Below are 24,770 nucleotides of genomic sequence, written 5' to 3'. Positions count from 1 at the left end.
AGTCTTTGCTATTGTGAATAGTGCCACAATAAACATATGTGTGCATGTGTCTTTATAGCAGCATGATTTATAATCCTTTGGGTATATACCCAGTATGGGATGGCTGGGTCAAATGGTATTTCTAGTTCTAGACCCCTGAGGAATTGCCACACTGACTTCCACAATGGTTGAACTCCCACCAACAGTGTAAAACTGTTCCTATTTCTCCACATCCTCTCCAGCACCTGTTATTTCCTGACTTTTTAATGATCACCATTCTAACTGGTGTGAGATGGTATCTCATTGTGGTTTCAATTTGCATTTCTCTGATGGCCAGTGATGATGAGCATTTTTTCATGTGTCTTTTGGCTGCATAAATGTCTTCTTGTGAGAAGTGTCTGTTCATATCCTTTGCCCACTTGTTGATGGGGTTGTTTTTTTCTTGTAAATTGGTTTGAGTTCTTTGTAGATTCTGGATATTAGCCCTTTGTCAGATGAGTAGGTTGCGAATATTTTCTCCCCTTCTGTAGGTTGCCTGTTCACTCTGATGGTAGTTTCTTTTGCTGTGCAGAAGCTCTTTAGTTTAATTAGATCCCATCTGTCAATTTTGGCTTTTGTTGCCATTGCTTTTGGTGTTTTAGGCATGAAGTCCTTGCCCATGCCTATGTCCTGAATGGTATTGCCTAGGTTTTCTTCTAGGGTTTTTATGGTTTTAGGTCTAACATTTAAGTCTTTAATCCATCTTGAATTAATTTTTGTATAAGGTGTTAGGAAGGGATCCAGTTTCAGCTCTCTACATATGGCTAGCCAGTTTTCCCAGCACCACTTATTACATAGGAAATCCTTTCCCCATTTCTTGTTTTTCTCAGGTTTGTCAAAGATCAGATAGTTGTAGATGTGTGGTATTATTTCTGAGGGCTCTGTTCTGTTCCATTGGTCTGTATCTCTGTTTCAGTACCAGTACCATGCTGTTTTGGTTACTGTAGCCTTGTAGTATAGTTTGAAGTCAGGTAGCGTGATGCCTCCAGCTTTGTTCTTTTGGCTTAGGATTGACGTGGCAATGCAGGCTCTTTTTTGGTTCCATATGAACTTTAAAGTAGTTTTTTCCAATTCTGTGAAGAAAGTCATTGGTAGCTTGATGGGGATGGCATTGAATCTATAAATTACCTTGGGCAGTATGGCCATTTTCATGATATTGATTCTTCCTATCCATGAGCATGGAATGTTCTTCCACTTGTTTGTATCCTCTTTTATTTCATCGAGCAGTGGTTTGTAGTTCTCCTTGAAGAGATCCTTCACATCCCTTATAAGTTGGATTCCTAGGTATTTTATTCTCTTTGAAGCAGTTGTGAATGGGAGTTCAGTCATGATTTGGCTCTCTGTCTGTTCTTGGTGTGTAAGAATGCTTGTGATTTTTGCACATTGATTTTGTATCCTGAGACTTTGCTGAAGTTGCTTATCAGCTTAAGGAGATTTTGGGCTGAGACGATGGGGTTTTCTAGATATACAATCATGTCATGTGCAAACAGAGACAATTTGACTTTGTCTTTTCCTAACTGAATACCCTTTATTTCTTTCTCTTGCCTGATTGCCCTGGCCAGAACTTCCAACACTATGTTGAATAGGAGTGGTGGGAGAGGGCATTCCTGTCTTGTGCCAGTTTTCAAAGGGAATGCTTCCAGTTTTTGCCTATTCAGTATGATATTGGCTGTGGGTATGTCATAGATAGCTCTTATTATTTTGAGATACGTCCCATTAATACCTAATTTATTGAATGTTTTTAGCATGAAGCGTTGTTGAATTTTGTCAAAGTCCTTTTCTGCATCTATTGAGATAATCATGCGGTTTTTGTCATTGGTTCTGTTTATATGCTGGATTACGTTTATTGATTTGCGTATGTTGAACCAGCCTTGCATCCCGGAAATGAAGCCCACTTGATCATGGTGGATAAGCTTTTTCAGGTGCTGCTGGATTTGGTTTGCCAGTATTTTACTGAGGATTTTTGCATCGATGTTCATCAGGGATATTGGCCTGAAATTCTCTTTTTTGTCATGTCTTTGCCAGGTTTTGATATCAGGACGATGCTAGCCTCACAAAATGAGGTAAGGAGGAGTCTGTCTTTTCCTATTATTTGGAATAGTTTCAAAAAGAATGGTACCAGCTCCTCCTTTACCTCTGGTAGAATTTGGCTGTGAATCCATCTGGTCCTGAACTTTTTTTGGTTGGTAGGCTGTTAGTTATTGCCTGAATTTCAGAGCCTGTTATTGGTCTATTCAGAGATTCAACTTCTTCCTGGTTTAGTCTTGGGAGGGTGTATCTGTCGAGGAATTTATCCATTTCTTCTAAATTTTCTAGTTTATTTGCATAGAGGTGCTTATAGTATTCTGTGATGGTAGTTTGTATTTCTGTGGGATCAGTGGTGATCTCCCCTTTATCATTTTTTATTGCGTCTATTTGATTCTTCTCTCTTTTCTTCTTTATGAGTCTTGCTAGCAGTCTATCAATTTTGTTGATGTTTTCAAAAAACCAGCTCCTGGATTCATTGATTTTTTGAAAGGTTTTTTGTGTCTCTATCTCCTTCAATTCTGCCCTGATCTTAGTTATTTCTTGCCTTCTGCTAGCTTTTGAATGTGTTTGCTCTTGCTTCTCTAGTTCCTTTAATGGTGATGTTAGGGTGTTAATTTTAGATCTTTCCTGCTTTCTCTTGTGGGCATTTAGTGCTATAAATTTCCCTCTACACACTGCTTTAAATGTGTCCTAGAGATTCTGGTATGTTGTGTCTTTGTTCCTGTTGGTTTCAAACAACATCTTTATTTCTGCCTTCATTTTGTTATGTACCCAGTAGTCATTCAGGAGCAGGTTGTTCAGTTTCCATGTAGTCGAGCGGTTTTGAGTGAATTTCTTAATCCTGAGTTCTAGTTTGATTGCACTGTGGTCTGAGAGACAGTTTGTTATAATTTCTGTTCTTTTACATTTGCTGAGGAATGCTTTACTTCCAACTATGTGGTCAATTTTGGAATAAGTGTGATGTGGTGCTGAGAAGAATGTATATTCCGTTCATTTGGAGTGGAGAGTTCTGTAGATGTCTATTAGGTCCACTTGGTGCAGAGCTGAGTTCAATTCCTGGATATCCTTGTGAACTTTTTGTCTCGTTCATCTGTCTAATGTTGACAGTGGGGTGTTAAAGTCTCCCATTATTATTGTGTGGGAGTCTAAGTCTCTTTGTACGTCTCTAAGGACTTGCTTTATGAATCTGGAAGCTCCTGTATTGGGTGCATATGTATTTAGGATAGTTAGCTCTTCTTGTTGTATTGATCCCTTTACCATTATGTAATGGCCTTCTTTGTCTCTTTTGATCTTTGTTGTTTTAAAGTCTATTTTATCAGAGACTAGGATTGCAATCCCTGCCTTATTTTGTTTTCCATTTGCTTGGTAGATCGTCCTCCATTCCTTTATTTTGAGCCTATGTGTGTCTCTGCATATGAGATGGGTTTCCTGAATACAGCACACTGATGGGTCTTGCCTGTTTCTCCAATTTGCCAGTCTTTGTCTTTTAATTGGGGCATTTAGGCATTTACTTTTAAGGTTAATATTGTTATGTGTGAATTTGATCCTGTCATTATGATGTTAGCTGGTTATTTTACTCGTTATTTGATGCAGTTTCTTCCTAGCATCAATGGTCTTTGCAATTTGGCACGATTTTGCAGTGACTGGTACCGGTTGTTCCTTTCCACGTTTAGTGCTTCCTTCAGGACCTCTTTTTGGGCAGGCCTGGTGGTGACAAAATCTCTCAGCATTTGTTTGTCTATAAAGGATTTTATTTCTCCTTCACTTATGAAGCTTAGTTTGGCTGGATATGAAATTCTGGGTTGAAAATTCTTTTCTTTAAGAATGTTGAATATTGGCCCCCACTCTCTTCTGGCTTGTAGTGTTTCTGCTGAGAGATCAGCTGTTAGTCTGATGGGCTTCCCTTTGTGGGTAACCCAACCTTTCTCTCTGGCTGCCCTTAACATTTTTTCCTTCATTTCAACTTTGGTGAATCTGACAATTATGTGTCTTGGAGTCGCTCTTCTCGAGGAGTATCTTTGTGGCATTCTCTGTATTTCCTGAATTTGAATGTTGGCCTGCCTTGCTAGGTTGGGGAAGTTTCCCTGGATAATATCCTGCAGAGTGTTTTCCGACTGGGTTCCATTCTCCCTGCCACTTTCAGGTACACCAATCAGACATAGATTTGGTCTTTTCACATAGTCCCATATTTCTTGGAGGCTGTGTTCATTTCTTTTTATTCTTTTTTCTCTGAACTTCTCTTCTCGCTTCATTTCATTCATTTGATCTTCCATCACTGATACCCTTTCTTCCAGCTGATCAAATTGGCTACTGAAGCTTATGCATTCATCACCTAGTTCTCGTGCCATGGTTTTCAGCTCCATCAGTTCATTTAAGGCCTTCTCTACATTGGTTATTCTAGTTAGCCATTCGTCTAATCTTTTTACAAGGTTTTTAACTTCTTTGCCATGGGTTCGAACTTCCTCCTTTAGCTCAGAGAAGTTTGATCATCTGAAGCCTTCTTCTCTCAACTGGTCAAAGTATTTCTCCATCCAGCTTTGTTCCGTTGCTGGTGAGGAGCTGCGTTCCTTTGGAGGGGGAGAAGCACTCTGATTTGTAGAATTTTCAGTTTTTCTGCTCTGTTTTTTCCCCATCTGTGTGGTTTTATCTACCTTTGGTCTTTGATGATGGTGATGTACAGATGGGGTTTTGGTGTGGATGTGCTTTCTGTTTGTTGTTTCCTTCTAACAGTCAGGACCCTCAGCTGTAGGTCTCTTGGAGTTTGCTGGAGGTCCACTCCAGACCCTGTTTGCCTCAGCAGCGGAGGCTGCAGAACAGCGAATATTGCTGAACCGCAAATGTTACTTTCTGATCGTTGCTCTGGAAGTTTCGTCTCAGAGGAGTACCTGGCCATATGAACTGTCAGTCTGCCCCTACTTGGGGGTGCCTCCCCCTACTTGGGGGTGCCTCCCAGTTAGGCTACTTGGGGGTCAGGGACCCACTTGTGGAGGCAGTCTGTCTGTTCTCAGATCTCAGACTCTGTGCTGGGAGAACCACTAGTCTTTCAAAGATGTCAGACAGGGACATTTAAGTCTGCAGAGGTTTCTACTGCCTTTTGTTCGGCTATGCCCTGCCCCTAGAGGCAGAGTCTACAGAGGCAGGCAGGCATCCTTGAGCTGCGGTGGACTCCACCCAGTTCGATCTTCTTGGCTGCTTTGTTTACCTACTCAAGCCTCTGCAATGCTGGGTGCCCCTCCCCCAGCCTTGCTACCGCCTTGCAGTTGGATCTCAAACTGCTGTGCTAGCAATGAGCGAGGCTCTGTGGGCATGGGACCCTCTGAGCCAGGCGTGGGATATAATCTCCTGATGTGCCGTTTGCTAAGACCATTGGAAAAGTGCAGTATTAGGGTGGGAGTGACCCGATTTTCCAGGTGCCGTCTGTCACCACTTTGCTTGGCTAGGAAAGGGAATTCCCTGACCCCTTGCACTTACCGGGTTAGGTGATGCCTCGCCCTGCTTTGGCTCAAGCTCGGTGCATTGCACCCACTGTCTGACAAGCCCCAGTGAGATGAACCTGGTACCTCAGTTGGAAATGCGGAAATCACCCGTCGTCCTTGTCGCTCACACTGGGAGCTATAGACTGGAGCTGTTCCTATTTGGCCATCTTGGAACCCAACCGAAGCTCTTAAATTTTTATTATTTTTTTCTCTTCTGGAACTTCCATTAAATTCTTTTTTTATGTGATTCAGGTATCTGATGAAATACTAAACTATGTCATATAATTTCTTAGACATGCTAATTATGGTTATTTTAAAATCAATCAAAGTCTTCTGTGGATATGTTTCTATTTTCTCTTGGTTTTTTGCCAATTGTTCTTTTCTCCTGGCATGCTGGGTAATTTTCCTGTAAATGCTGAGCACTATAAATTTCAGAAAATTACAGTGATAATTTAAGCTCTGGGTGAGATCATCTTTGCTTGAGAAGTTGTGTTTTGTTTCTATCAGGCAGTTAGCTAGTGGCAGGTAATCTTAATCCAGTCTGGGATTGAGCTGATTTAAAGCTTGGTTTCATTCTTGATGGGTGCTAGTCTATTTCTAGTTTATCTACATTCCTGTGGATTCCCCTTTGTTTGCCTCAGCTGAAAGCCTGTACTGTTTTCTATGGTTTCTTCTAGTTGGCCTTCCCAAAACTCCAATTTTTGCTTTCTCTGCTCTGTGAGATTGCCAACAGTTACTGCTCAGTGTCTTAGTATCTAGATTACCACTTATAAATTGGCATATATTATAAAGGGAAAAACGTAGGTGAATATCAAGTTTAACTTAACACATGCTTTAAGCACTTTCAAACATGCAGATTGTAATATTCTCTATCCAACTTTTCTAGTGGGTTTTAGTAGTAGTGTTACTGGTGAAGGAAAAGTCACAGTCTCTTCCCCTTATGGTTTTTCAATTAACATTGATTCAATTAAGTATTAACTTATTGTTCTTTTTATATGGGGCATTACACAGTGGAAGTCCAGGATCCCCTCATTCTGTTTACTTGAACTGTTGGTTTGGATTCTACTATGTCCTCATCCCCATATTCCTGATTAACGCTATGAGCTATAATGCCAAAGAGTGAATAGATGGAGATATCCCTGTCTTAAATTTATTCTGGTCTTTTGAGCTCAAATTGGGAGGGATGTACTACAGCATCACCCTGCTACTTTCTCTGCCTATATGAAGTGAGAACTGAACTCTTCAAAAATAATTTAAACTATCAGAAAATTTAAAAATTTCAGATGATTATGCACATATCCATTAAATGATATAGATTTTACTAAGTCTGTTTTTGCCACTATGGTTTCCCCAGCATCTAGATACAGAAATCTATCAATAAGGAGGTGTTGAATGAATAAACGAGTAATAACAAAGCATAATAACCTATTGCTACAGTCATGTTGAATTAGTTACTGTGCTCATAAAGTATTCATTAGTTATTGTTTATAATGTTAGCTAACCCTACAGTGGAAAAGTGTGTCACTTTAAGAACTTTCCAGTTGGGTACACTATCAAAATAGGAATGCCTTTAAAACTCAGTTTGGTACACTCAAGCAGGGGCTTTATGTAAAACTTGCTCCACGTTAAAGTGCTAATCATTTCTTAGCCTAGTATGAATTCCTGTATTCAGTTCCACAGGTAACATCTTCTTCCTCTTGGAATTCTTCTTTATCAAGTGTCAAGTAATGGATGGTTCACTGGACAGGGAGTCAGGGGAGCTGGGTTTGACTCTTGGCTCTGCCACTTACAAGGCTGTGTGTCACAGGAGAACCTCACATAATTCTCTAAGCCTCTTTTGTTACTTCCACTCTGAACATCGTAGAACAACAGGACTGACTCAAGAATTTTTGTGTCTTTTCCTCCTAGTGTGCGTCATGTTATAGGCACTCATTAAACATTAGTTCCCTTTTTTAGTGCAAGTAAAGGAATATTTTACTTTATTTTTCTTTATATAGCTTGAGCAAATTTATGTTAGGCTATGAAGAAAGTAAAACTCTATAAATGTAAACAGGGATGGGCAGCTTTTATTATATTCATAATGAAAAAAGCATGTACTACCCAGTTCTTTAAGTACCAAGAAATGTGCTTGCCCTGTTTACAATATATTTTTATTGTAAATAGCTTACTTCTCATTCTCCCAATACAGACTGTTCTCTTATTTGTTCCAGAAATTCCATAATGTTGCCAGTCAATAGACATGTCCCTATACCCTGTAACAGGTGTAAACTGCTCCCTACACCAAAACTAAAGATATTCATGAAAACAAATAACTTGCAGCTACACATTATTGTTAGGTCCTGAGATAAGCAGTTGTTCTCAGACATCTCTGGACATTAAAGTAGATATAAATATTCCCAGCTCTAGAAAGGGCAGGAACATAGCCAATGGTACCTCCCTTCAGCAATCTGCAGGATCACCATTTCCATCTCCCTAATCTGCCCTATTGTCTACCTTGCTCTTTTTTTTTTTTTTTTTTTAAGCGGAGTCTCACTGCGTCGCCCAGGCTGGAGTGCGGTGGCCTGATCTCAGCTCACTGCAACCACCTGCTGGGTTTAAGCAATTCTCTTGCCTCATCCTCCTGAGTAGCTTGGATTACAGGTGCCCGCCACCACACCAGGCTAATTTTTGTATTTTTAGTAGAGATGGGGTTCTACCATGTTGGCCAGGCTGGTCTTGAACTCCTGACCTCAAGTGATCTGCCTGCCTCAGGCTCCCAAAGTGCTGGGATTACAGGCATGAGCCACCATGCCTGGCCTACCTTGTTCTTTTAAAGCAATGACTCTGCATCCAAAAATGAAGGATGGGAGGGTTTTTTCTACTTTATCAATGTCTTTATTAAGTTGCACTAGGTTTTGAATAGCTTTCCCTTTATACCACACATCTTTTCTCTCTATTATTTACAAATCCTTGAATTGTTCGTTCATATGTGTGGAACCTTGAAAAGGGATATTGCTGGTATAATATCGACTGGTCAGGAGTGTTGGGATGAGTGTTTTGGGACAGTCTCCAGACTGTAAATGTGTGTTGATTTACAGCAGGTTATCAGGATATCAGGGTCATGGGATACTAGCACCAAAACCAAGAACTACAAGGAGCTTCCCCTGTCAGGCATACGTTATTCACTATTGAAAGTCAGGAAATATTTTAGATTACAAGGAAATTATTCTTAATATTTTTTGGCAAGGATTCCTTTGAAATTCTGAGGATATATGTGACTCCTTTCACAAAGAAAACATGCGTTTTCAATATTTCATACTCCAAATCAAGAAGTAGAATTCTTGATCTGAGACATTTAAAGGGCCATGATTCCCAGGACAAAGGCTGTGGCGGACTTTTAATTGCCACCTCATAACTTTATTTTTGAAAATTAGAACACAAGAGCCAGAGAGAAATCCCCAGCGGCAGCATGGTCTGGTGGACTGAGCACTGGCCTTGGAGTCAAACAGGCAAGTGTTTCATTTCTAGAACAGTAAGTTTTCAGTTGAGTGACTTACCTTAATCATTTTTACAAATGAGAAAACTAGACTCAAAGAATTTAAGTAATGTGTCAGAGTTTGTGAAGAGTAAATTATGAACCCATATCTGTCAGGCTGCAAATTTATATTCTTTCTAGTATGTTGTATTGATCAGCAAAACAGGAAAGCTAAAAATGACATTTTTTTCTTATTAGCTCTAAACCCATAAGTCTGTCATTTGCAAGCTTATGGCAGATGGAGAACATTGAGGCCAGGGGAAGCATTTAGAAGACTGCTTGATATCCAAGTAGAGTGAGTCCCGGAGTCTGGCATAAGAAGCACCAGAAGTTTCGAGCAAGTAATTCTTAAGCAGAAGAAAGAACATTAGGCTTACATTAAGTAGTGCTTGATGGGAATAAGTATTGTGATATTATTTCTTCAAATTTGTCTGTAGTAATACTGGTTGAGTATCCCTTATTTGAAATTTTTGGCACTAGAAGTGTTTTGAACTTTGGATTTTTTTTTTTCAGATTTAGGGATATCTGCATTATATTCAGCAGCCCTAATCTGAAAATCCAAAATTGAAAATGCTCAAAACTCTGAAACCTTCTGATATGATGCTCAAAGAAAATGCTCATTTAAGCATTTCAGATTTTGGATTTTCCGATTAGGGATACTCAACCTATTCAAATCACTTTATTTTCTATTCAATTAATGTTGATACATAGCTGTTTCAGCAATGCAGTCTGCTTTTAAAAAGTTATCTTAAAATGATCTAATAAAAAATAGGCAAGTGTATTTCTTATGTATAGACTACTACTTTAAAATGACCAAAGAAAAAATAGGTTTCTGTGTTTCTGAAGAATAATTGCTGGATTTATAATAACTGAGCTTAGCTCCTAGCTCTCTCAATTATTAGTTAGATGACCTTAGGCATGTAACTGAACTATGGTTCAACTTCCTTACATATGAAATAGAGATGATAATATTTCCCACACATAATGCTTATTTGGCAATTAGGTGAAATAATGTAGAAGGATGACTGATGAATTAGAACATGAAAATTATGCTAGAGGTTTCAACATATAATAGAGGTTGATTCAGAATGTCAACTTGGAGCCCATTTTCTATGTCTTTGTAAAACAGCTTTTCTATCTTGATGTGCACAGTTCTGGACAGAGGGTATACCAATTTGCATTTGGAGCCCAGGGTCCTCCTGGAAGGGAAGAAACTGAGACACTAAGATTAAAGTTAGGAAAAATGTATTGAGGCAGGACAGTGTGATGCTAACCAATGCTAAGCAGCAGGTAAGGACAACAGAGTCCCTGAACTAAAATTTTACTTGGTATCAGAAAATACTGTCTTGTAGACTGGCTTAGCACTAAATCTGAGAAGAGGCAGGAGTATCAGAAATAGAGAGGAAAAAGAGAGCCCACCCAACCCAGCTGTCTTGAAACAGGCTTCATTTTGGGAAGGTGGCCGTGTGAGTAACATACGAGCATTATCCTCCAGAGATCAGCCAACTTGGCATGGAATCTTCTCTGCTATGGAGTGGACCATCTTATCTCTGGAAGTTCCTGCAGCAGAGCAGGAACGTGTACTAGCACTTGTGGAGAGGAAAAGCAGGAGCTCAGGTTCAAACATATGGCCTTGAGTATGACCCTGATCCCGGGGAACAGTGCTTCCTTGCTTCCTCTTGGTAGGAGGAGCTCTGCCACAGAGATAATTATGCAGGCAACACTTTTCCATTGCAGAGAAAAGTTCCTCTCTGAGACCTCAGAAGATGATTTATAGATGTATAGCCTTTAAGGAAACCCAGGTAGCTTCAATCGCAACAACTATCAGTTGCAGCCGGAACATTTGTTGAGCACAGCATGCTGTGTTCATATTATCTTATTTAATCTTTAAAACAACCTTAGGAAACTGGCACTATCTTCCCATTTTACATATAAGAACACTGAGACTCAGCAAGGTTAAAAAATGTGCCTGGCTAATAAACAGTGGATCCCAGATCAGAAATCAGGTCTGTCTGATTCTAAGCCTCACACTAAACTCATATTCTACTTCCTTGAAATCACTTCTTGACACAGTTTTTGACTTTCTGACAGGCCAATATTTGCACTGCAGCTATTCTTGTGGAGTAGTTCTGCAAGAAAAAACTGTTTGCAACTGGCTATTGCAGAACTCACATCCCTGGAGGCTTCAGCTTCAAATTATATTCCAGGTTTTCAAAATCTATTAGGTTTAAAAACAGCCTGGGCTTTTTCTCCCATCCATGTTTAGGATGGCATACGTTAACTGAATATTCTAACACATTTGCAAATGCAATCACCCAGGCGGTATATTACTGGAGCAGCATACCCAGACAGCTATGCAAATGAAAAATACCTCTACTTTTAAATGACCAGTAGACCTCTAATGACTTACTGTCAAATAAGCACTGTTGGTTTGTGGGCTTCTCTGAAAGGATCCCAGCACTCTAAATTTGTGAAACAAAACTTGACGTCTTCAGTGGTAATATGAGTATAGTATGGTGATTACAATTAGTTTAGATTTATTTAACTGCATAGGCATTCAACTTATGAATTTTTCCTCATGCTAAAGAGCAAAATGTGATGCTTCTTACAATGTCATTTTGATTCAACTTGGTTTAACCCTGTCTTTTCAAGCCTAGCCTTCCCCTTTTCATCAGGGGTACATGCTAATAAGTGCAGGCAAACTGTCTAAATATTTGCAACAAACCCTGGGAGCAACTACATTTTTAGCGAGTATGAATTCCACAACATCCAGTGAAAGGATGCTGTCTCAATGAACTATACTCAAAAAGCTAAGAGACTTTTCATTTTATTTTAAACACAAGACTAGTAATTTTACTTTATTTGAACTTAAATTCCTGGAAGGTGATACTTTTTGAATTCTGTAGTTAAGAAGACTATTAAAAATTTTTGCTGACACTGAAAGAAAGTTATTTGCTATTTAAGATCTCTGAGTGTAAGTAATGTGACATCTAAAGCTGAGCATATGCAGAAAGGAAACATCTGCAGAAGCAAGAATGAGTGTAGTATTCTGTACTTACTCTATTCACCTATATTCAGGAAGGTAACATAACAGAAAGGTAAGAAGGCTGCTCTAGTCACCTTAATGGTATATAACAGCCTACCTTCTATATATATGAGAACTTTTGCACCATGGATATGTTTGAATGCAATCATTTTTAACACAGCAGTCATTCTGACTCCATAGGATTCATATGAGCAAACCTAACAGTAGCAGCTTGGCAAGTCTGAAAAAAAATGAAGTAGGTTCATTGAGATGAAAACTAACTTGAGTAGAAACCTCTATAAGTAAAATGAAAACAAAAACAATTCTGAGGTGAATAGAACAAGAGGGAAAGGCATTAAAGATTTCAGAAATCTCATGCAAGTATCCCAGGGAATTGAGTATTCTTGCTTTATTGGGATATAAATCATTATATTTTATGTTAAGAGAGAAAAGCATCTTAATTAGTGCTATTTATCATCAATGAGAACATTTGTAATTCCGTGGTATCTATGAGAGGCTAAGGTCTCCTTGTAAATTATTATCATTATCATTATTAAACATGTGTTCCTATGTAACCTAAAGTAGCAGAAGGTTTTACTGAGAAAATTGGACAGCACTTTCCTATGTGAGTCAACCATAGTCCTTCAACTTAGAACAGAATTTCTCAGGGAAAAGGCACCGGACTTGCCCATTTTGTGTAAATCTCCAGGGTAGATACACTACCCTAGATAAAAGGTATGGTGGAATCTCTTATTTATACCTCTACCTTCTCTCTATTTTTCTGGGAAGGCAAGGCTTTTAGAGATGAGTAAATTTTCGTATGAGTAAAATAGGAATGGGATAAAGATTGGGATCATTTCTTTTGGGAAATGTAGTTTTATTATTACCCATTCTGATGGTTGGTCCATCACCAAATAAACAAGAGTGAAGGAGGGAGACTGGTTGGGAGACTACTGCAGTAGCTTAAGCAACAGATGATGGTGCTTTACGCTATGCTTTTAGTAGTGGAGATGGTGAGACGTGGTCTGATTTGGGATAGATTTTGTTCCAAGAACTAAGATTTACTGATAGAATGAATATGCACCATTGAATCTTTAGCACCTAGCACAATATACATGACATAAATAGTCAATGGGTATGAAAGATGGTTCAAAATGAGGAAATCTATCAAGTCAAAGGGTAAAAAAATCCACACAATCATCTTGATCAATAAAACTGACAGTTTGCATATATGAAATGCAAAAGGACTATAAATAATTGAAAAGAGTGAAGCTTCACTAGCAGGTGAGATAAATTTAATTATCACCCATAAACTAGAAAACAACTGTGTTGCTTTTTGGATTTATTATCCAAAATGGCGAATTGTTGGCTAGAATGTAGAGAAGTCTCTTCCTTATCTTTTATAAATCTGTCCTTGACCTTAATTTTTTCACAGTAAACATATAAAATCTCTTTAATATAAATGAAGTTATTTTGTAAAAGGTGGACAAACAATATTAGTATTGAGATTTTGAAAAGTTACAAATATCTGAATATGTTTGATAAGTTTTCGTTTAAGAGTTTATAGGGATGGACAATCTAAATCAATGAAGTATTTAATGGGGTTATGAGATGCTAAAACACACATGTAATTTCTCCCTCTGTATTATTTTCTCTAATGTTACTACTTTCTTTTACCTTTACAGGTGTATTTCCTTAGAGTTCTTGGGAAACCATATGGCTAAAACCTTGATCAATACGCTACATACTCGGAAACGTTGAATCTTTCTAACGGGAAAAAAGAGGTTGGGGGGCAGAATTTATAAACATTTCTTCTTCAGATTTATGATATAGTAAATATACAATTTTATTTTTCCTGTTAAAGACACAATTAGAGATCTGGAGTGGGCATCTGGCCAAGTTGTCTGATTTTAGCTCTTTGTTTCAACTTCTCTCTTACCACATTTATCACCCTCCATGATTCCCCAGTGCAGATAGCATGGGACCTGAGAGGAGAGTGAATATCCCCAACTTCTGCAACGCCTTAGGCTGCTGCACCCACACTTTTGTGAGTAATCACATCACAGCCACAAAACTTCCATCTTCATGTTTACACATTGTTTTGTTTTGTTTTCTTGGAAATCTCCAGCCTTCTGTGAGTAGAACTTTCTCTGATAGGGCTCAAGCTTCAGAGTATTCCAGACTCAGTAAGTCTTACAGTAAACTCTCATATCTGTTATGCTCCTTCCCCAGGAAAATAACCTTAAATTTTGAAGCCTCTGTACAAAAGACTTCTCTCATGTCCCAAAGAGAAAATGTTCAAACCCTTTTCAAGTTATTTGAATTGCCTCCTTATGCAACAGTAAAGCAGGAACTTCAACATTGAATGAAGTTACAAATGATACTTAGTGCTTGTGAAATGGTGAGCCCTCCTTAAATAGTTTGTAAGGTGAGTTAGTGAGTGAGTGAGTAAATACACAATGGTATGACCTTCATATACTGTGTATAGGAAGATACAGCCATCTCTGTGAAGCATCCCTCAAAGATATTTCTATATGAAACCGCAGGTTTAGAGCCTTGGCTCAGGAGGTAATATAAGCCTGAGGTTAGATCTCGGCTCTGCTACTGGCCAACAAAATGACCTCAGTCAGTTGCCCAACTTTTCTAAGACTCAGTTCAGAGTCTTTTTGTAAAAGTTCAATAGGATAATATATTAAACTCAGCATAGTACTACACTAATAGCACATATTCAATAAATTATAATAGTTATTACTGTGTTCACTTAAATCTTTTTTAAATTTTACTTTAAGTTCTGGGGTACATGTGCAGAATGTGCAGGTTTGTTACATAGGTATACACGTGCCATGGTGGTTTGCTGCACCCATCGACCCGTCACCTACATTAGGTATTTCTCCTAATGCTATCGCTCTCCTACCTCCCCACCCCCTGACAGGCCACCGTGTGTGATGTTCCCGCGCCCCATGTCCATGTGTTCTCATTGTTCAACTCCCACTTATGAGTGAGAACATGTGGTGTTTGGTTTTCTGTTCTTGTGATAGTTTGCTGAGAATGATGGTTTCCAGCTTCATCCGTGTCCCTGCAAAGGACATAAAGTCATCCTTTTTTATGGCTGCATAGTATTCCATGGTGTATATGTGCTACATTTTCTTTATCCAGTCTATTATTGATGGACATTTGGATTGGTTCCAAGTCTTTGCTATTGTGAGTAGTGCTGCAATAAACATATGTGTGTATGTGTCTTTATAGTACAATGATTTATAATCCTTTGGGTATATAGCCAGTAATGGGACTGCTGGGTCAAATGGTATTTCTAGTTCTAGATCCTTGAGGAATCATCACACTGTCTTCCACAATGGTTGAACTAATTTACACTCTCACCAACAGTGTAAAAGCATTCCTATTTCTCCACATCCTCTCCAGCATCTGTTGTTTCCTGACTTTTGAATGATCATCATTCTAACTGGCATGAGATGGTATCTCATTGTGGTTTTGATTTGCATTTCTCTAATGACCAGTGATGATGAGCATTTTTTCATATGTCTGTTGGCTGCATAAATGTCTTCTTTTGAGAAGTGTCTGTTCATATCCTTTGCCCACTTTTTGATGGGGTTGTTTGTTTTTTTCTTATAAATTTGTTATTTTATCCACATTCTTATAAATGTGGATTCTGGATATTAGCCCTTTGTCAAATGAATAGATTGCAAAAATTTTCTCCCATTCTGTAGGTTGCCTGTTCACTCTGATGATAATTTCTTTTGCTGTGCAGAAGCTTTTTGGTTTAATTAGATCCCATTTGTCAATTTTGGCTTTTGTTGTCATTGCTTTTGGTGTTTTAGACATGAAGTCTTTGCCCATGCCTATGTCCTGAATGGTATTGCCCAAGTTTTTTTCTAGGATTTTTATGGTCCTAGGTCTTACATTTAAGTCTTTGATCCACCTTGAGTTGATTTTTGTATAAGGTGTAAGGAAGGGGTCCAGTTTCAGTTTTCTGCATATGGCTAGCCAGTTTTCCCAACAATGCTTATTAAATAGAGAATCTTTTCCCCATTGCTTGTTTGTGTCAGGTTTGTCAAAGATCAGATGGTTGTAGATGTGGGTGTGATTTCTGAGGTTTCTGTTCTGTTCCATTGGTCTATATATCTGTTTTGGTACCAGTACCATGCTGTTTTGGTTACTGTAGACTTGCATAGTTTGATTTGAAGTCAGGTAGCATAATGCCTCCAGCTTTGTTCTTCTTGCCCAGGATTGTCTTGGTTATGCAGGCTCTTTTTTGGTTCCATATGAAGTTTAAAGTGGTTTTTTCCAATTCTGTGAAGAAAGTCAGTGGTAGCTTGATGGGGATGGCATTGAATCTATAAATTACTTTGGGCAGTATGGCCATTTTCACGATATTGATTCTTCCTATACATGATCATGGAATGTTTTTCCATTTGTTTGTGTCCTCTCTTATTTCCTTGAGCAGTGATTTGTAGTTCTCCTTGAAGAGGTCCTTCACATCCCTCGTAAGTTGTATTCCTAGGTATTTCATTCTCTTAGTAGCAATTGTGAATGGGAGTTCACTCATGATTTGGCTCTCTGTTTGTCTGTTATTGGTGTATAGGAATGCTTGTGATTTTTGCACATTGATTTTGTATCCTGAGACTTTTCTGAAGTTGCTTATCAGCTTAAGGAGATATTGGACTGAGACGATGAGGTTTTCTAAATATACAATCACGTCATCTGCAAACAGAGACAATTTGACTTCCTCTCTTCCTATTTGAATACCCTTTGTTTCTTTCTCTTGACTGATTGCCCTGGCTGGAACTTCCAGTACTATGTTTAATAGAAAAGTTTCTAGTGGTGCCTTGATGGCCTATGAGTGATATAATCAATTAAATCAGTAAAAATACAGAATGACCTGAGAAAATTTTTTTTCATCATTATAACTGTTACCTTTACCTACAGACTCATGGTCCAGAGTCAATATATTTTCTAAACTGCAATAAGATGACTAATGGGTGGGAGTGGATAAAATAAGTTCATTTGAACTCTATATAATGATATGCAAATTAGTTATTTTAGCAGGGTAGCTGCACTGAAGCTTCATCTAACTGAAAAATATTATGAAACATGATGTGTAATCATCATTTTGGCCTCTGCTATAGAGTAGTCATGATTGTAATTAAAGTTAATCACCAGTTATACTGCAAAACAGGAAATATTGTGATGGAGATAGACTGTGATAGAAATGCTGGGATTTAATCACTGGATGCTGAGGCATTGATATGAGGGGATGGAGAAAGCTGGCTTAGAAAAAAATGAAAGTGAAGGGCTTGCACATGTCAAGTCCCTAGAAGATAAAGTGTACAATGAATTTTTTTATTGCGTAAGTGGAGATGTCAAGCGGAGAAGTATCAGAGTCACAATTAATGAAAAGTGACATTTCAAAATGGAAGAATTTTTTTTAATGTTCATGGAAATATTCATCTTGAGATTCATTGCACACCAGGATGACTACAGTCAATAATAACGTATTATGTATTTGAAAATAACTAAGAGAATACATTTCAAATATCTCATTATTAAAAATGATAGGTAAGCAGGATGATGGATATGTTAAGCAGCTTGATTTAATCAAACTGTATCATATACGTATATCAAAACATCACATTTTGCCCCGTAAATCCATACAACTATGATTTGTCAACTTAAACAGGTATCATGGTTGTAGGGGAAAGTGGGCCATGATCTAAATACCTAAAAATAATGAAATTATTAATGAATTCCAATAAAAGCACATGTCAGAAATTATATAGCCATAGAGTGATGCTTATGGCGACTCTAGTACTATGAGAAAATAGTTATGTTTAAATACTAAATGAAGAAAATCATTATTGATTTTGAAGATGTTATAATTATATAAATAAACAGTACAAATTTTAAATAAATTTTAAATATTTGGTTATTTTCTTTGAATCAGGACTCAAAATAATATATTTCCTTAAATTGTATCATTTGTTTTTAGTAAGCACATATTGATTTATTCATCACAGTCTACAATGGAGAATGCAGGAAATGTTCTACATTGTGAAGTTCAATTGAATATTTCTCTCTAGAGCATCAGATAGAGTTCTTTAGGTGTGAAAGAATAATTTCAACTCAAAAAACAATTTATAAAAAAGACGAATTTGGGCCACCTGGGTCATGAAAATTGAGTTAAACACTCACGTGATATATCTAAAAGTTGTCTTAAATTATTTACAATAAATGTTAAAATCTTTTTAAAATGTATATTTCTGTATTCTAAAAATCATAGAGATTCACTCTAGATATATTTGAGATAAAAGCATGATTCATAGAGTGGGTAGTATTTTATTTGTAAATGAAATCAAATATGGGTAATAGAGAGTGAAACAATATTATCATATGAAAATCTTTAAAAACAACTGTTGAATTTTTATTGAACTTACATGATAACCTTTGACTGTCTTTTCTGTTTCTGAGCATTGTCATAACTCAGTCAAATAACTATGCCTATAACCCATGTGATCAAATGGACAATTTTAACAGCTGATTTGGTTAGTTTTAAGTGAACTCCACTAGGCTCTTTGCTGAAAAATTACATGTAAAGCAAAATATGAATTTTATGTGGTGTAAGAAGTAGGAAGTTGTTTCTTTTTAGTTAATTTGAAGGGTAAAGGGAACTTGGTGGGTGTATTTAACTATAAATAGTTAGGCTATCACCTAAATTAGCAATATTCCATGTAGGTAAAGCAAAATATGAAGCACCAAAGGACAAGTCTTTGACAACAGTAAAGTACTACTACATAGAGAAGGCAACTCTCTTGACTCATTGTTCAGAAATCAAATATCAAGACTAGGTTAAGGTCATATTATATTAAATAAAACAGGGAGGAATCACAGAAAATTAACAATTTTAGTCTTTGGGGCTGATTTGCCTTCAGTGTATTACCAGGCAGTTCAGGTTAAAATGTGTTTCTTTGGGTCACTCCTTTGGTGTGACTTTCCCTAGATAGTTGGTATCCTTGCTAGCTATTCTGACAGACTTCTGAGAATAGTTTAATGAAAGCTGCTTGCACTTGCATGAACAGCCAAACACTTCTCAATCTGGGCTCTGACACTTATAGCCTATGGGACCTTAGACAAATCACATAAATTACTTGAGCCTCAGTTTACCACCTGCAAAATAGTTAAAAGGATCTGTCTCTTATGGAGTTGCTGTGTTAATTAAATCAAATTAAATGTCATGTGGAAAATACTTAGGATAATATCTGGCTACCAGATAGGTATCTGTATCATTATATATTGTTTTGTAATAAATTACCACATATTTCATGACTTATCATACCCCTTATTAATTAACTCATTGTTCTTTAGGTGAGAAGTTCAGGGGGACTTACTTGGATTCTCTGCTTAGGGTTTCACAAGACTAAAATCAAAGTGTCAGCCAACTACATTTTCATCTGAAGCTTGGAGTCCTTTTCCAGGCTCATTTCTCTTATAGAAGTCAGTTCCTTGTGGTTGTCCCAGTTATCTTTTTGACTGTTGGCTGAAGATCACTCTAGGCTCCTAGACCTCCTTGTATGAGGTCTCTCTTCACATGCTTTGATTCTCTCTGACTTTCTCTTCTTCCACCAGAGAGAAAAAGATATATATTATGATATTAAATGGCTTATGTAATTAGATTAAGCTCGCCCTGATAATCTCCTTTTTAATTAACTCAAAGTAAACTGATTTGTAACGTTAATATATTTGCCAAATCCCTTTTGCCATGAAAGGTAGCATAATAACACTTGTGATTTCTCATCATATTCCCTTTTTTGGCACAATGCTTGCTTTTATTAATTTTATTTTATTTTATTTTATTTTTTATTTCCATAGGTTTTCAGGGAACAGGTATTTGGTTACATGAGTAAGTTCTTTTATGGTGATTTGTGAGATTTTAGTGCACCCATCACCTGAGCAGTATACACTGAACCCAATTTGTAGTATTTTGTCCGTCACCCCCCTCTCACCCTTTCTGCTGAGTCCCCAAGTCCATTGTATCATTGTTATACCTTTGCATCCTCATAGCTTAGCTCCCACTTATGAGTGAGAGCACACAATGTTTGGTTTTCCATTCCTAAGTTACTTGACTTAGAATCATAGTGCTCAATTTCATCCAGGTGGCTGTGAGTGTTACTAACTCATTCCTTTTTATGACTGACTAGTATTTTGTCATATATATACACATGACAATTTTGGGGATAATTGGCAAGCCACTGTGGGAGAATTAAACTGGATCCTCATCTCTCACCTTACACAAATATCAACTTAAGATAGATCAAGGACTTAAATCTAAGACCTGAAATTATAAAAATTCTAGAAGATAACATCAGAAAAGCCCTTCTAGACATTGGCTTAGGCAAAGACTTTATGACCAAGAACCCAAAAGCAAATGCAACAAAAACAAAGATAAATAAGTGGGACTTAATTAGACTAAAGAGCTTCTGCACAACAAAAGGAACAGTCAGCAGAGTAAACAGGCAACCTACAGAGTGAGAGAAAATTTTCACAAACTATACATCTGACAAAGGACTAATATCCAAAATCTAGAAGAAACTCAAACAAATTAGCAAGAAAAAAATGACAAACAATCCCATCAAAAAGTGGGCTGAGGACATGAATAGACAGTTCTCAAAAGAAGATATACAAATGACCAACAAAAATATGAAAAAATGCTCAGCATCACTAATAATCGGGAAAATGCAAATCAAAGCCACCTTACTACTGCAAGAATGTCTCTAATCAAAATATCAAAAAATAATAGATGTTGGCATGGATGTGGTGAACAGGCAACACTTCTACACTGCTGGTGGGAATGTAAACTAGTACAACCACTATGAAAAACAGTGTGAAGAGATTCCTTAAAGAAGTAAAAGTAGAACTACCATTGATCCAGCAATCCCACTATTGGGTATCTACCCAGAGGAAAAGAAGCCATTATACGAAAAAAATACTTCTACATGCATGTTTATAGCAGCACAATTCACAGTCGGAAAACTATGAAACCAGCCCAAATGCCCGTCAGTCAACGAGTGGATAAAGATATTTCTCGTCATTTTCACAGTACCGGGTATTAAGTTGGGAAACCTTATAGGAACATTTTAGAACTCTGTCTACCAGACCCTCAATAAATGTTGTTAGTTTATCGTGCTATTTCCGAAGAAGCTGAGCTTGTTCTGTGCTAATTTTTATGTACATACTACATCTTAATATTATTCATGAAAATATTCACTATCTACACAGTCCATGAAAGATCTGGGAAATCCAGAACTGGCATCTTAAAAGTCCAGGCCTCAAAGCCAACTGATGGATCGGCTAAATCAATAAGGAACACCCACAGAGTGACATCAGAAATTCTGAAAAATACATAAAACAGCTGTGTATAGTCACTTTAATTAAATCCAGTAACAGGTGTTCACTTATGAGTTGAGAGCTAACGATTGCATGAGTCTGGTCTGAGCAAGGAAAACATGAAATACCATGAAAACAAGGAGGAAAAATAACGTAGACACTCCCTATAAACTGCATCCTTATTTCTATGATAGGTAGAATTTGTGCTAAAGTAACAATTGTTTTAAAACTAGTTAAAGTGGCCAGGCACAGTGGCTCACACCTGTAATCCTAGAACTTTGGGAGGCCAAGGTGGGCGGATCACGAGGTCAGGAGTTTGAGACCAGCTTGACCAACATAGTGAAATTTGTCTCTACTAAAAAAATAGAAAAAAATTAGCTGGGTGTGGTGGTGGACGCCTGTAATCCCAGCTACTTGGGAGGCTGAAGCAGGAGAATCACTTGAACCTGGGAGGCAGAGGTTGCAGTGAGCCGAGATTGCACCACTGCACTCCAGCCAGAGCAACAGTGCAAGACTCTTTCTTTAAATAAATAAATAAAACTAGTTAAAGTATCGATTTAAGTGTCAGAGAGAACACTGAGTAGAATTAGAGATCAAATCTTGGGCTCTGGACCTTACTCTTCCACACATAATTAAGGAGATCAAAAAAATTAGAATGTTCTCAGTAAGTATGAGAGGTCAAGAAAGAGAATAAAAAACCCCTTATCCTCCTCTGATCAAAGAGTCCTAACTTAGTGAGGTCAGAACCACCGACAGCCAACTTTCTGATACAGTTTGGCTGTTTGTCCCCTCCAAATCTCATGTTGGGATATGTTCCTAAATGTTGGAGGTGGGGTCTGGTGGGATGGTGTTTGGGTCAGCAGGGAAGATCGCTCATGAATGGCTTGGTGCCCTCCTCCTGGTAATGAGTGAGTTCCCACTCTGTTGGTTCACATGATACCTGGTTGTTGAAGAGTCTGGCACCTCTCTCTCATGCTTCCTTTCTCATCATGTGACATGCTGGTTCCCCTTGCCTTCCTCCATGAGTAAAAGCTTCCCAGAGCCCTCATCAGAAGCTGAGCAGATGCTGGCACCATGCTTCTGGTACACCCTGCAGATTTGTGAGCCAAATAAATGTCTTTGTTGTTGTTGTTTGTTTGTCATTGTTGTTTTTGAGATAAAGACCCAGGCTGGAGTACAGCAGTGTCATCACAGCTCACTGCAGCCTCAACCACCCAGGCTCAAGTCATTCTCCCACTTCAGCCTGTTGAGTGGATGGGACTACAGGAGCGACCCTCCACATCCAGATAATTTTTTTTCTTTTTTTGTAGAAAGAGTGTCTACTGACCCAGTCTATTCTTTAACTTCTGTCCCCAAGCGATCCTCCCATCAAGACCTCCTGAAGTGCTGAGATTACGAGTGTGACCCACTAAGCCTGGCCAAACCTCTTTATAAATTACTGTGCCTCAGGTATTCCTTTATAGCAATGCAAACAGACTAATACTCTTTCCTACTACATGGAAGAACCTGAAAGAAAAATGTCAAGGCATGCATCACATGTGCCTTCCTTGTTTATGCTATTCCTCTTCAAAATAACTCCTTAAAATTTTACAAATTAGAAAACAGAGGTTTGAGAAATTAAATAGTTATGTAAAATATCACAGTTGGTAAGGTGGCAGAGGCAGTTTTCAAGGCATATCCATTCCACTATAAATACTTAAAAAATATTATGCCACCTCCTACATTGGTAACATAAAAATGAGTGTTTCTCTTGAATGAAATTTTATTTCTCTGCATATTCACTTACTGAACACACATAAACCTATGTATGTAAGTGTATACCCATCTTGCCCAAACTTAATAGTTGAAAAATGTTTAAACAGATTAGTCTATTTACTCAGTATCTAGAATCATGATAGCAGTTCCAGAATTATTACATGATTGGCAGGAAACTTAATCAACCTTAACTCGAAGTAATTGGCTAAACTTTCAACTCTTGACTTGAGACCAATTACTGTTCAGCCAGTGGCACTCCAAGTTGGCTCAAGTTTCACATTTGTCTTGCGAACCAAAGTACTATGAATAAGTTGAATATGAATTGTTAGAGAACTTTATGCCTCATATCTTGGTATCCATTATGGGCTAGAATTGAGAAAAAAAAATGCCCAGTTATGAATTATAGTGATATTTGACGAGCTAAAAAACAAAAATTGCCAAAAATATCTCATAATGTTTTAAGAAAGTTTACCAATTTGTATTATGCCACATTCAAAGCCATCCTGGGCCTCATGCAGCCTGCGGGCAACAGGTTGGACAAGCTTGTTTTAGGGTTTTCTATATATAAAATCATGTCATTAACAAAACAATTTCATTTCTTCCTTTCCTATTAAGATGTCTTTTCCTGGCCTTAGAAAAATAGCTTTCAACTATTCATCATTAAGTATGATGCTAGCTGTGGGTTTGCCATATAGGGCCTTTATTGTGCTAAGGTATATTCCTTTTATACCTAATCAGAGAGTGTCTATCATGAAAGGATATTGAGTTTTGTCAAATGCTTTTTTTGTGTTTACTGAGATAATATGGTTTTGTTTTATATTCTGTTAATGTGATGTATCACATTTATTGATTTATGTGTGTTAAAGCACCCTTGCATCCCAGGGATCAATCCCACTTGATTATGGCGAATGATTCTTTAAATATGTTGCTAAATTTGGTTTGCTAGTATTTTTCTGAGGATTGGGCATCAATGTTCATCAGGAATATTGGCCTATAGTTTGTTTGTTTGTTTGTTTGTTTTTCCTTATAGTGTCCTGATCTGGTTTTGGTATTGGGGTAATACTGTCCTCATAAAATATGTATGAAAATATTCCCTATTTAACTTTTTGGAAGAGTTTGAGAAGAATTGGTATCTACTCTTCTTTAAATGTTTGGTAGAATTCACTTGTGAGTCCATCCAGCCCTGAGCTTTTCCTTGATGGGCAAATTTTTATTACTGATTCAATCTGCTTACTCATATGTGTGTGTGTGTGTGTGTGTGTGTGTGTGTGTGTGTGTATTTATATATATTTATATATTTATAACTATATATAATTTTTTTTCCAAATTACCCTTCCTTTCTTATGTTCTTCTGGGACTCTGATGACATAAAGATTAGACCTTTTGGCATTTTACCACAATACCCTAGGGAGAGCTGTTGTTCATTTTTTTCAGTGCTTTTGTCTCTTATTCAAATTGGATAGTTTCTGTTGATCTAGGTTCAAGTTCACTGATTCCTCTTTCAGTCCTCTCACTCTCATTCTGCTATTGAGTCCATCAGGTGTTGTAGGCTGAGAGA

At 37.6% G+C, this 24,770-nt stretch overlaps 1 long non-coding RNA gene across 3 annotated transcripts in view; it reads left to right on the top strand.

Moving 5' to 3' along the window:
• Positions 1-24,770, top strand: part of LOC107976851 (uncharacterized) — a 425,817-nt gene that overhangs the window by 34,867 nt on the left and 366,180 nt on the right. The gene's annotated exons all lie outside the window — the stretch shown is intronic.

The sequence above is a fragment of the Pan troglodytes genome, chromosome 11, assembly GCF_028858775.2.
Source record: "Pan troglodytes isolate AG18354 chromosome 11, NHGRI_mPanTro3-v2.0_pri, whole genome shotgun sequence".
Taxonomy (NCBI): Eukaryota; Metazoa; Chordata; class Mammalia; order Primates; family Hominidae; genus Pan; species Pan troglodytes.
Note: the sequence above shows the minus strand (reverse complement) of the source record. Positions and strands in the feature narration are given on the sequence as shown.